Source organism: Notechis scutatus, chromosome 5, assembly GCF_049901735.1.
Source record: "Notechis scutatus isolate UNSWTSFEM ecotype Mainland chromosome 5, rNotScu1.2, whole genome shotgun sequence".
Classification (NCBI taxonomy): Eukaryota; Metazoa; Chordata; class Lepidosauria; order Squamata; family Elapidae; genus Notechis; species Notechis scutatus.
Window position 1 is genome coordinate 29,306,007 of NC_142013.1, and position 14,484 is coordinate 29,320,490.

Genomic DNA, 14,484 nt, shown 5'->3' on the forward strand with positions numbered 1-14,484 from the left:
ACCTCGTCAAAATGTCGCCAAGATACTTTCAATCTTACACGGGAAAAGACCTGAACACGCCAAGACCTGCATACCTGTACCCGTGAAAATCTACGAATATCTATCTATCTATCTATCTATCTATCTATCTATCTATCTATCTATCTATCCTCTATCTATCTATCTATCTATCTATCTATCTATCTATCTATCCACGTCATTATAGTTGTGCTTTTAAAGTTGTAGCAACGTTTCGGCAGAATCTCATCTGCCATCATCAGGCTTCTGTATAGTATTCGTCTGTGAGTCAGACTTTCACAGCTGTTTCAGTTTTAAATTTGGGGCTAGCCCACTGCTGTGCCAGAATGGTTTTTTCTTCATCCTGATTGGTTGGGAGTCTTGGTCTGTGTTTATTGGTCTTGGAGTTTGCTGTGTTCTGCTTGATTGGTGTTTCTAATATCTTCTGTCTGTTTTGTAGCTTTTTTTTGTCTTGATTGGCTGGCAACATTGTGTTTCCTGTATTGGAGACTTTTAGTGTGGCTTGGCTCTGAGTAAATGGATGGCTATCATTTATTAGGAAGCTAGGTTTCATCTGGGTGCCTGGTTGGGGTGTGTTTGAGCTGGGGTGTGTTTGAGCTGGAGGTGTTTGCCTGGCTTGTGGTGTGGAGATTTTTTTGTTTGTGAGTGTAGGCTTCCAGATAATTGACAGTCTGGTGGAGATGTGGGTTCATCCTTTGTACGTTGTTGGACTTGTCTATATCATGAGCAGTAGCTTATAAGACTGACTCATCTTTACTTCTCACTTCTTGTGCCTGTCTGTGAGCAGACAAATGAACCTTGGAGGGAATCTCATCAAGAGATACAGTACAATGGCTGATCGCTGTCAGACTGGTGACGCTGAGTTTCTTTGTAATATTAGACCAACTTTTCTCATTTGGGTTTATTTGGAATTTTAGAGTTCTGTAGAATTCTCTAAGGGTTGTGCAATAGCTTATGATTGGGAAAAAAATACGCATTGGTTTTTGCATTTGCACAGCACCACAAAATCCTAGTGCTTACAACAGTGTTTATTTCTGCCTTTTTATACTATGTCCTGCACTACAAACTGTAATAAGTTTGCACCTCTTTGGTTAGAAATAGAGGCTGTGATTATATACATTATTATATACAGTATTACCCACACATGCACAAACATATATATAGTATATATATATATATATATATAGGGTGGGAGGAAATGCTGGGATAATGGCCTTTTTAAAATTTGCACTGACAGCATCTTTTAGAGCTTTCATTTCAAATAAGATCAGTTTTCCATGCTTCACTATTGTCTTGGGAAATCTATCTTCAGTAGTTGCTTTCTTAAAAGATCTCATGCCCAGCGTCTGTAAGCTTTGTGTAGTTTGCCTATCAAAAGAGATATGTTTACACCTTCCATGCATGTGTTAAAGCTATCAGGTTACAAAGCAGAGTGGCTGATGCAGTTCAGTCCTTCCTACTAATATGCACAAAAAAATGCATCTATGGTAATTACATGGACTGCCTGGAACAATGCATTCCAACATCCTGTAACATAAATAAGGAAGGTGGGGCCAGCTGACATTAAACGATATGTTTGCCAGCAATCTTGATCTCCACTATATATATCCTTTCTGTTACACTGTCTCAGTCTGGCAGCGCTGAACCTGTTGCTGCATTAGCCGAGTTGTATTTTGCTGGATAGGGAAGGAGGCTTGTCTGCTGTCTGGTAGGAGGGCTTTGTCTCTCTCTCTCTCCCTCCCTCCCTCTCTCTCTCTGTCTTTTTTTTTCACTCTGTCTCTCACACTCTCGCTTGCTCTTTTTCTCTCTCTCCCTCCCTCACTCTCTCTCTCTCTCTCCCTCTCCCTTTCCCGTCTCTGTGTTTTGTAAGGTAGGTTGCAGTGTGTGTATATACACAACATCAAGAGCAGGAAAATGGACTCATTAGGGAGACAGGCAGTCATTACCATTCACACTGCACTTCCAGGGAGACAGCGACTATGAGGAGACAGACTGAGGACTGGGGAGCAAGGTAGGCCAGCCAACTTTTATAAAAAAAAAATGAAAAGAAAGAAAAAGAGAGAGAAATTTCCTTCCTCCCCCACAACACCCCTTTCTTCTTGATACTTCTCTGTTAGCTCATCTCGTGTTGCTTTTTTGTTTATATTTTAGTGATGTAAGTTTGCAAGACCTGTTAGTGGGCTTAGATTTTGGAATATATATAGGCCTGCTTCTCCATAAATGCATACCCCCTTCTCACTTATTCAAAGATATGCTTTTTTATAATTCACTTTAATTACTTTTTATTTTAAATCAGTGAAGGAAACAAATATGTTTGTTTTTCCAACACTAGTTCCAAGTAAATCATTATCTTTCACTCCTTTAAAACAACCTTCTCCGTATGTTAGTGGGTTTCTGCTCCCCCCCCTTTCTGTTTATACAGTTCCATCTGTCTGTCCATATATCATATACTCCTTGTTTACTGTTGCATGTTTCTGGAGGGTTTTTTTTTTTGGTTAGTATTTGTAAATGAGTTTTACTGTAATGCCGGCAACCAGAGAATACAGTGACTGCTCTTTGTTTGGTGTATGTAAGTTTAAAGTCCATATTTACTATATATAAAAACAAATTTCAGCCTGGTATGTAGGCTTTACTATTCAGAAAGATTTTTTAAAGAAATAAAATAAAATAAAATTCATATTTTGGGACTGAATGCATTGTTGTATATGTATTTCTCTCTGATGATATGTTTAAAAATACATTACTTTCAATTTGTTATATAGAAAAAGGGTTCTTAATTTTGTTTATTTATTATATGAAAGAGCATGTAAGAATTTAAACTTTTAAAAGGGGAGCTACGGACCTTGGTTTCTTCCTTTCCAGCCCCCTCCTTAATATACAGAACTCTTCTCAGCTGATTCTCTCCCTTCTAGCCTTCACTGTGTGTTTTGATCTGTGTTACTGAAAAGTGATATCTTTTACAGTGTCCCAGTATATCTTATATAATTTTTAAAATTCATCTGATAAGCTACATATTCTTCAGGAGCTGAAGATGGTTGTTATTTTTATTCTATCAAAAAAGATGAAGTATGTGTATACCCTATTTAATTTTTTTGAGCAGCTTTTCATACGAACTTCCGCCCCCTCCTGTTTTTAAGTTTGTTTAAACTGAACCATTTAATGGCCTTTTAAGCCTGAATTTGTGTCAGGGCTGCCACAGAATAAAACTTCTCCTTTCCTGGCTCTTTAAAAACAACAAGAAAAACTACAAGGGGATTGTGTAAAAGATTCTGAAAAACCACGAGTAATTACTATGCTTTGGAAATAAATGTTAATCAGTAGAAGTTAAGTTTTTAATACTTAGTATTTTTAATTTGGCTGTGCTTATATTTAAATGCAGTGGAAAAACTCCTTACTTTTCAACAGTGATAATCCATTAACAACAAAAATAAATAAAAAGAAACTTTATATTCTTAATTGTATTAGGCCTTTCTTGATTTCAGAGGCCTGAAAGCTAACTCAGCTTTATTTCCATCATCCATGTACTTTTTTTCAAAATAAGTGCTTGATGGACTTAAAAATAAAAGCATTGCAAGGTTTCAGGAAAAAAAATAGATAAAATTTTCACCTTTACTGAAGTTGCTACTTCTTCCAGGATGACAAATAATCCAGAATATTTCTTGGAAAACAGAGCTCCTTCTTGCTTTGATATAAGCGTACTTTGAGGGAGTTTTTGCTGTCTTACTCCATTTAGATTAAATATTTTAGGACTAGGATTATTGGTACAATTCTGTAGCATTTGCCATCCCCATAATATATTACTTGATTTGATAATACAACATGACCTTCCAATCTTATTCTTCCTATACTTTATGAGCACATCAACAGTTGCCTACAAATATTCTAAAGTTGAAGTATATATTAACTAAGTTATGTATACATGTGCAGTTCTACTCTGAATTTCAAATCTTATAATGTTGATCAGATATGATAAGTTATCAAGAGAGCTCTGATGCATTCATTTAGTGTCGTTGAAGTTAGACTACTTGGTAAGTTTTAGCAGTGATTAGAAGTCCAATATCCCAATAGCAAAAAATAATTTAACCAATATTGGTATATCTACTGTTTGGGATTAGCTTTTTTACTTGTAGGGATTCTTGTGTTTAATTTTTTTTTTTTTTTTTTTTGCTATATGTAAGAAATGCCAAATGAACTACCTTTTACAGCCCATTAAAAAGTAAAATATATTATTTTAATGCAAGCCTCAGATGAGGAATTATTTCATTAGAGAGAGAGCAAAGTTGTATTTGAAAATTATAATATTTTCTCAGTTACAACTTTTAAAAAAACTTGCCATTATAAAAAGTGAATTTGCCAATAAAATACTGACATTTTATCCAAAATATTCTTCAAAAATTTGTAATTAGAGAATTGGATTGTGAAGAACTTGCAGGAATTGCTAAATTGTTTTACTGGGGGGAAGAGGTATTTTTGTAAAAGATTAAAAATCCTTTGTAATCTTTGTGCTGAAAATGGATAAAAATGAACGGAGGATTTCCAGATTGACCAATTAATAAGGCTATTGGTATAGGAAAAAGAGAAACATGTTATGAAATTTAGAAGGGAAAAGGATTTAAATTATGCCTATACTTGCTTTAAAGAAGATTGTAATTTTAAGTATGCTTATACTTGCTTTAAAAAAGATTGTTTTTATTTTTTCTTTTCCTTTGATTTTAATTGTTCTTAACAGTTTTTAATGTATTTTATTTTTTCTATGTTTATGTTTTAACTTTGTAAAAGACTTCTCTATGTGTGTGTGTGTATGTGTATGTGTATGTGTGTGTATAAACTAACAGATATATTAAGTTTGATTATTTATACAAAGAAATGAAGAATGTTTTGTTATGAGCAGTATAGCAGTAACTCCAAATAACCAAGTTGGATATTATGAATTATGCACCTAGAAACTCTTTGAAGTCCCTTCCCATTTAAGATTAGAGCATCCTATGGTACGATTGGTTCAGTCACAGCATGCTTTATTTTAGCATTGGAACTGACAGTTATCTAACACACCCACATAATGAGGAAGTGCTCTGAAGTAGTTATTTCATGCCTTGCCATGCCCTGTGGCTAAAATAATTTGGGTTTGCTGATTATGTGTATGTATATGTATATGTACATGTACATATATGTTCACATTTTCTTAAATTTGAGAAGTTTGGTTGCTGTGTATTTTTAAGTAAGGTCAGAATATAGAGATGCCAAATGGTAAGATTTAGTCAACAAAAAATAAATTTTCAGGAATTTTGGCTGGATTTGGCATAAATACAGTTTATTGATGTCTTTAGACTTTGGTTAACATTTTAGAAAAAATAAAGCCTGTTTATTTTGATGAAGTTGAACTTTTTGGGAATGGCTCTATAAAATTACTGCAAATATTTCTTTCATATTTCTATCCCATTTCAGCTTTAACTTCCAAGTAAATAACTGTGCAGCAGTAATAAAAATGACAATCTCCATGTTAGAATTTTAAATTATTTTAAAATTACTACATCTCCATCCCTTAAGGTATTATAGTTTGCAAGAAAAATGGTTTTAACCAACGTTTTGTCTAGAATAAAAAATATTTAAATGAGTTGCCTTGATGAATGTTATACTTATATGATGGTATAGAATTATTATATATTGTGACAAAGATATTCTAATGGTAAGAAGCTTCAGCATATGAATAATTCATATTTTATACAAAATTATTCAGTTGTTTTTTCAAAAGTGAAGGTTTTGTTATTTTAAAAATATTTAATTGGAGAGTATTTTCTTGTAACTAGCAAGTTCTCTCCCTGTGTAGACTTGGCAGTACAGCTGCTGCAGCTAGAGAGAAACAATAGTAACAAAAGTGAAACTGATTTCAGCTAAAATGCTTATCCAGCTCAAGCAGTAACAGATTAAACAAATGAAAACAGTTTTAAAAGGTATTTCATCACTAGTAAACTAAAGTTTTCTTGGAGAACTGTATTGCTGAATTAAATTGTTTATGCCACGTTTTACCAATTTATATCAGCAAAAGTTTCTTTTTGAGTTTGGGCCAGATTCCAATGTGCACAAGTATTTTGTTACTCAAACTTTAGAAGTTTCATACTAATATGATATCGATATAGTACTGCTGCAAACAACAATATCAATAATATGATATATAGTATAAATATGAAATATGAGTATAAATAAACTATGCCACAAACTATTTTTCACTGTAACTATGTCTTGGTCTCTTGATAGGAATTGTTTTTTTTAAAATCAGGATTCAGACTAAAGTGAAGAATTTTGTGGAACTAATTTTAACTATAAATTTGGTTTAGAATAGATATAGCAATAAAAGAATGGATAAATTTAATTAGGCACAATTATGAATAACTTCTAACCTGGTGCTTTTAGTATGCGTTACTTCAAAATATAATTATACTAGTCTGTGTGTCATTGGAATAGGCTCTTATGAATTATCTTTCATCTAGATTGCATTCAAGAATGAGGGTAGAATTAGGGGAGAGATTCTGTTTTATGTTGTCATTTTTATTTTGGGTTGGCTGTCACATAAATGTTAGCCATATTTCTTTAAAAACGGGAAGATTGTTTTGTTGCTTTTACCTTTGTTATTTTCAATTCTGTAATACTATATTTTATGTTCTAAAAGTACTTTATTGCAGTGTGTATGTCTGAAAATGTGATGAAATGGGTTTTTACCTTTGCCTCTTGATCTCTAATTTAATTCAAGTTTTGGAAAATCTGCTGTAATTTTCTTCAAATTGTAAACAGTGTAAGACTGAATTCAATATAATAAGGAATTAATTTCATATTTACCATACAGTAGTTGCTAATCTGAAACAAAACAAGCCACATTATGGTTTAGCATATGAGGAACTAAGTCACGATATTAAATCATAATGTAGTTTGTTGGTTTGATTTAGCATACAGGCAGGCCTCGACTTACAAGCACAACCACTTTGTTTGTCAGAAGGTCACAAAAGGTGATCCCATAATCCATTGACACAACATTGCAATGTAACAAATATAAGCCAGTTGCCAAGTGTTTGAATTTAGATCATGTGACCATGGGGATGCTGCAACAATTGTAACTGAAAAAAAACATAAATCACTTTTTGCAGTGATGTTGTAACTTCTAACAGTCACTAAACGAAAGGTTGTAAGTCGAGGACTATATGTATTATGGGATTACTACTGTTGCAATGAATTACTTAATCATGCTTGAAGGATTAACATGTGTGAAGATAGTATATAGAATCTAATTTAACCAGTAAATTTAAATGAGTCATTCAATCTCTGGAACATAATTTTGTAATAGTATAGTTGTAGGGTTTATCCTTTTGTAAGGATATCCTTGTTACCTTCATGCAAATCTCCCTCTGCTTTTTCCCCTTCATGTAATGAATTTCTGTTCTTATAAGTTAGTGTTAATTATGACTATAGTCAGATAATAGGATTCCCCAAACATGGTGTCAAATCATTTGAAGCAACTGTAATTGGCTTGTCTGCATTATAGTTAGTACTATTAACATGAAACCTTGTTTATAGAATACCATGCAATCAAATAGGAATTTGATAAAATGAGAAGAATAAGCTTCCGTTCTTTAGACATTGGGAGTTTATATCTGAATGGAAAGAATATATCACTGGAATCATATGTTTTGGATATATACTAAGGCTAGGCATGACGACACATACATCTGTGACAGAAAATTATTTGCATTCTAGTCAGTGTGGAGTATTTTTGGTTGTTTTTGCTAAATTCTACATTTTACATGTAGTAAAAGGAATCTTAACTTTTTTCCTGAATGAATATGTCAACGTTTATTTGCAAAGAATTATTTTCGTCTGATGTTTCATATATACGGTTTCAGGTCTATATCTGTCTATCTGTCTGTCTGTCTGTCGTATCTATCTATCTATCTATCTATCTATCTATCTATCTATCTATCTATCTATCTATCTATCTATCTATCATCTGTCCATCCATCCATCCATCCATCCATCCATCTTTAAAATTATGTGGCTGGCCATCTCATATCAAGTGACTCTGGGCAATACACAATAAAATCTACTATTAAAGCACTACAAAAACCCCAATTGTAAGCAATTTAAACATAGATTAAAAACAAAACCACAAATGCTAGAATACACTTAATACAGCTCTACAGGATCCCTATTACCAGGGAGTCTCAGATTTCTTTTGGAAAAAACATGTTTTAAGGGCTTTCCAGAAAGTAATAAAGATTGGGGCTAGCCTTATCTTGGGAGGGATAATGTTCCAGAGAGCAGGTGCCACAGAAGAAAAGGTTTACCTTCTAGGTTCCATCAGATTTTTCTCAGATGAGGACCCACACATGTCTCTCTTGCCAAATTTGATGGGACAAATAGCCATTTATGATCCCCCCCCGGGTGGCCATAAATCTAAGGACTGAGCTGAACTCAGAGTCATAGGGCCATATCTACTTCCTATGGCTTATCAACTGTTACCATATAACAGGGCAAAACTCCTTTTCAGCCATCTCCACTGGACCTGTAACTGGGAATGAATTTAACTGATTTTTGCCTTACAGACACTCTAAAACGTTTTCTGCCTGGCTTTGCAGATGAATCTACAATTTTTTTTTGTCTCAAAAGGCATAGGTAATCTGAAACTAGGCTTTTGGACAGCAATCTAGATGCTCAAAGTGAGTGGGAGTATTGTAGCTTTGTAGCCCTTATTGTCAAAAGGTAGGCTTTAATAGCAATTACAGTACATATTACAGTACATATTACAGTATTCGGTGCAGTTTATCCTTCACTGACCTTCATCTATTCTGTAGATGTCTCTTCTCCCATTTCATTTCTCTCAGCTTCTTTGTAAATCACAGAGAGCAACAGGATTCATGGGGAAGGTGAGGTTGCATAGCTTACAGTCTCATTCAAGGCCACAGATGCCCTCTCTTTCCAAGAGGAAACAAATGCCTTTGTCAGATGATATAGCAGACTCTCAGGAACAGCCCTCAGATCTCTCCAGAACCCTTTGTAGATCCATCAGTCCGTGGTGGTGAACCAATCTAATTGGGATTGGGGGAAGTCCAGAGGATCTTGTGGTTACTGAAGCATGATCTGATTATGAGAAGAGAGTCACAGATAGCTCCCAAATTTTGTACTAATATGTAATTAGTATAATTTGAACAGAGAAAGAAATTTTGAGTCCAAGTCCCTTGCTTGTCAGAATAGCCAAGATGTAACCCTCCCATTTTACCTTTTTATTCTTCCTAGCATTTAAAACAGTATTTAATTATAGAGTTGTAATGAAGTCTAATATTACACTTAAATATAAACATATTGCGGAATATTAGAACTGTAATATGCTATGTTAAAGTAAAATATTTGTATATGATTACTATGAGAAAATTTAAAGGTTATTTTGATGTATGGCCAATGCATCTGCTTTTGGGGTAGTTCCCCCAATCTGTTGCTGCTTTGGATAACAATCTCATAATTCCCTATATATTTTATATGTTTTAAATAGTCTTACCTCTGGTGAGTAACTCCTTTTTAGGGCAAGATAATTCATGGTTCTTGAATGGTTATGTTACTATAGTCATGGCAGATATTATTTTTAGACCTGGGTTATTAGAATGAAAATGTGGAGGAATGATGAGGACATTTATGTTCTGGATTTGATTTGTAATGCCAACTGCACTGAATTCAGTAGCCTTTACTTTCAAATACATAATATTATATTGTGATTCCTTGTGGAGAACACTTACTTTTTACTTTGAGATATTTGTATAGCATAAATAGTGATTATATTATTTGTTGATCTTTTTCATATTAATGTTGGCCTATTGGACTGTGATTTTGACTGATTTGATAACAGAAACTTTCATCTATGGATGATGTAACCCAAGGATGGAAAACCCCAGCATGCCCTCTAGGCATTGAAAATGATTATAAATTAAAATCTCTCATTTAACTAATTCCTTTTTAAATAAACAAATAGGCCTGTTAGTGTCACTGTATCACTGTTTGTAGACTCTACAATCCCAGAGGTCAAAATAATCGATGAAAAGTTCACCCTCCCATTTTCTACAATGCTACCAAATACGTGGCTGCAATTTGGGTACTGTGGTACCTGGCTCATAATCATGATTTCTCAGAAAGAGGTAGCAATGTCAGTACCACTACACTTCCTTTGCCAGCTTTCCACAAGCAAAGTCAATGGAGAACTTGGCAGGAAACGTCACAAGTTTCATCGCTATGATGCTTTTACCTGGAGTCTTCCCCAGCCTCCCTTGAGTTGCATGCAGCTGCACTGGACTCCCCAACATTTCAAGCTTCCCTAAATCTACTCATTTACTGTTCCAGGCCTCCCAAGACTTCTTCTTTGATCTCTTTCAACTCACGAGCAGTCTGCACCAGGCCTCCCAGTGCTTCCCTTGGCCTTTATGCCTCCTGGCCTCCTTGTTTCATGCAGAGTTAGCTCTTAAGTTGAAGAGGAAACATTCTGTACCTCACTGTACAGAACTCTTTCTTTCAAAATGAAATTTTAATCCCTTTTTAAAAGTAAATTTTTACTTGTACTAGGTTTTAACTATTTTTAAAGAAAACTAAATTGTCATATTTTACCCCTAAAATGCTATTAATTGCAAAATAAAGGAGAAATCTACAGCTTTGATATATTTAGGGGTTGCTTAAAAAAAAAGCTGTTCAAAGTGACCTATGGCAGTGGTTTTAACCCCATGCTGCCAAATGCCTATGTTCAGGAAAGCTGAGGAGATTGCTATGTGTGTGAGTATTGATGCAGTTTTCAGTGATTGGAAGCTATGATCTGGAGCAGGACAGTGTGAATGAGGAAGAGATTGAAGAAGTTGTTAGAGTAAGTGGTTTCATTAAGGTTAGAAGAGTAGAAGAAGATATGGCAGGAAATAGGAGGCTGCTCATGGAGTTGATAGGACCAGTGGTTTAATTCCACCTTACCCTCCAGCTCTTAAGATTCATCCACAAAGTCAGATTTTTGTATTATTATTGATGGCCTTGTACTCTGACTTATACTGAATGTCAAGTTTGTTTATAATGGTCCAATTGTCATCAATGATTGGATTGCGGAAAAAGCAGTCGGTCTAGCTTGTATAATAAAGATCTGGTTGGGCCTAGTGGAAGGAATTTGTCTTTACAGATTTGTCAACCTGACTTCTGTGTTTGGCACCAGCCACTTATGGCAGGGTGCCAATTGTAACCTTTGATATTGTAATGGCTTCTAGAAGCTCTGCTCCACAGATAATTGTATATGAGACCCTTGGCTGATGTGGGTCTTATCAGCTGAGCAGTTGAACTTGTTGCTGAAATACTAGTCCTTTTGATATTGCAGCAGCACATCTACATTAGGTGTTAGATTCTGTAGCAAGATTGGCAATGGAATCCTCAAGGCTTATTGTTCTGGGCACTTCAATTTGTCCGCTGCTGGTCTGGAATTTGGACTTCAAAGCAACCATAGGCATATATCAAATTATCAGGACCAGATACAATCTGAGACAGGGAGTGTTATATGGTAGATCTGGGTGATGTCTTGGGGCAGTTGCAGTATGACCTGGGAATGGGTATTATCATTCAACCTTTTCGTTGGTTCCTGCTGGAATTAGAGCCTATAACTTCTGAAGAAATGGACAAATTCCTTGAGATAATTAACTTAGTCACCTTTGTATTTATTTCATGCCTCTTACTGGCAAAAAAGCTGGGAGTGTGTGATGTGCAATTGGTATTGTTGGAGTTCCTGCCTTGAAAGAGGTTAGTAGCATGCCCTCTTACCCCCAAAACTCTTTGCTGGAACTAATTGCTCTGGATAATTTTTTGCAGTCTATCCCCTTCTCTTTTAGTGGATGATTGATGAAAGGTAGCTGAGTAATGGCTTCAGAAATATGAATTCAAGGATATGGATGATCTAAATTCTTTTCTCTGAGGTTTCAGGTCAGAAAATATTATTGAAAGATCATTAGTTGCACTTGATACCATTTACCATTTAGCCAGAATGGGGATGGTGTTCTCCTTGGTCCTGGTTCTCCTTGATCACTCAGTGGCTTTGGGTACAATTCATTATCTTATCAGTCTGGAGGGTCTGTGGGGCTAGACTGATTTTTTTGTTGGTTGATATATTGTTGGTTCTCGTTTCTCTTTGGTCAGGTTCAGTCATTTTTTTTGGAAAAGTATAAATTAAGCCAGATTCTCATCTCAGGTGCTTCAAAACTTGATGCTTTCACCCTTCATAAGGCCACTGGGTGAAGTCATCTTGTCAGTTTGCAGTCCTCTCTTTTATTATGCTGATTATCTTATAGAGTGTCCCTGGGCTGAGCAGATGATGCTGGCAAAGTCCTGTGTCAATGTATAAACATGTCTGAGTCTTGATAAGGATGGATAGGCTCAAACCGATAAATTCTGCATTATAGTAGGGCAAGATTATTATACATGGACTCTTTTTAATACATTTGTTATTCCAGAAGCCTTAGAACATTCCCAACATGGATTTAATCCGCACCAAAACATCTTAGGAGTAAAGACCTAGAATGATGGAAAATGCCCACAAACATCATCAACCAATTTCATTGATCAGAAACCATATCCAGAAATGGCCTTTAAATGAGACATTTGAATTGTGTAGCATAACCTTTCCGTTCTTGTACTTTCAAAGTCACAATAACAGTATGCTTTTATAGCTGAAAATTCTTATTTATATTGGACCACTTATAAAAGAGTATCCTGCCCTTTTCAGGTTGTGTGAGCATTTTAACTTGATAGTCAGAATAAATACTTCAAAGTTATTGTATGATATGGTTTAAAATATTTAGGTAGGTTTCTAAAAATATCAAGTTGGCAGTTCTATTTTTTCCTTCAGCTGCAGGTTTTATTTATTTTTATTCTATTTGTATACCATCTTTATTATTTTTACAAATAATTCAAAGTGATGAACATATCTAACACATATCTTCCTTATCCTATTTTCTCAGCCCTATGAGGTGGGTTGGGCTGAGAGAAAGTGACTGGCCCAAACGTCACCCACCTGACTTTCATTCCTAAGGGATGATTTGAACTCACAATTTCCAGCTTTCCAGCCTAGTGCTTTAATTTCTAGACCAGTGATGGCGAACCTTTTTGTGTGGTGTGGTGAAAGCGCGCGATAGCACATGCGCATGCATGCCAGTACCCACAATGCAATGCGACACCCTGCCCCCTGACATACACTGCACATGTGTGTGCTTCCCAGCTGATGTTCAGCCCATTTGAGGCCTTTTTCGGCCTCCCTAAGACTCAAAGGAAGCCTCTGAAGCCTTTGGAGGCCGAAAAACAGGCCGGTATTTCCAGAAGTGCCGAAATGGGCCTGTTTTTCAGTGTCCAAAGACTGCAGAGGCTTCCCTCGAACCCCTGGAAAGGTGAAAAAGGCCTCAAATGGGCCAAATATCAGCTGGGAGGTGCACATGCGCAGTGCAGGTAAGTTTGGCTGAGGCTTGCGTGCCCACACAAATGGCTCGACGTGCCACAGGTGGCACGCATGCCATAGGTTTGCCATCATGATTCTAGACCAAACTGACTCTCTTTTACACAGCCTTGCATGCAGTGATGTATAGAATCTATGGTGGAGTTCTCAAAATGGAGATTGGAAAAAGCTATCATTTTAGTTTTGTATTTTGCAATTTTTGTGTTGACAAAAAAAAAAAAAAAGTGGATTAGTCAGAAGGAAGCTTTTCTCCTCCATGCTGCATCGAGAGCCCAGGAGGGGTTGACTCCTTCCTATGACGTCATAGCTGAGTCTGTACTAAGATATAAAAGCCAGCCCCTGGGAGAGACCCCAGCTTTTGACTCAGCTCCTTTCAGTCAGTAACTGTGTCTCTGAAAGCGTTCTGTTAGATAGCACTCACCAGCGATCTTCAGTACTTTTTTCCTCTCTTCAAGCAGCTCCCAGGGATCTGGGCAGCTGCTCTTCCAGGAGAGCAGAGCTCTCTCTCTCTCTATCTCTCTCTCTCTCTATCTCCTGCAATGTTGGGAGCAGCTTTACAGAGCTCTGTGCAGGCAAGCTGGGCAGCGTCTGCAGACTTCCCCCATGCCTGCAGTTTGGAGGGATCGTGAGCTCAAGCCAGCTGATTGTGTAGCTGGTTGCTTTGTTTTTCCTTTGCTGACTTCGCTCGGGGCTCTAAGGAGCGATTCTTCAATCTTGGAGCCTGTTTTCCTGTAGTCAGTGGCCATCTTGGATTCAAGCCTTCCACCACGCGGCCATTTTGTAAGCCCGGGGGCCATTTATACCCTAAGGGGCTTAATAGAAAAATTTCTAAACAGCTTCTTTCCAACGCAAGAGCCTTTATTTTACAAATGGAGCAAGATAAGGCTCTGGCAGAGCTTCCCCCCCAATTTGTAAAATACAGGCAATTTAAAATGCAGACTCTGCATTCTATTTTAGCGTTCGGGAGGGCG

At 36.2% G+C, this 14,484-nt stretch overlaps 1 protein-coding gene across 6 annotated transcripts in view; it reads left to right on the forward strand.

Moving 5' to 3' along the window:
• Nucleotides 1-1,636: 1,636 nt before the first annotated feature.
• Nucleotides 1,637-14,484, forward strand: part of ZBTB20 (zinc finger and BTB domain containing 20) — a 477,851-nt gene continuing 465,003 nt past the window's right edge. Inside the window, exon 1 of one of the 6 annotated variants that reach the window (XM_087966401.1) lies at nt 1,637-2,029. The gene's annotated coding sequence lies outside the window, so the exon portion shown is untranslated. The remainder of the gene's footprint in view (nt 2,030-14,484) is intronic. The other 5 variants (XM_026680425.2, XM_087966403.1, XM_087966405.1 and 2 more) reach the window with 5 other exon arrangements.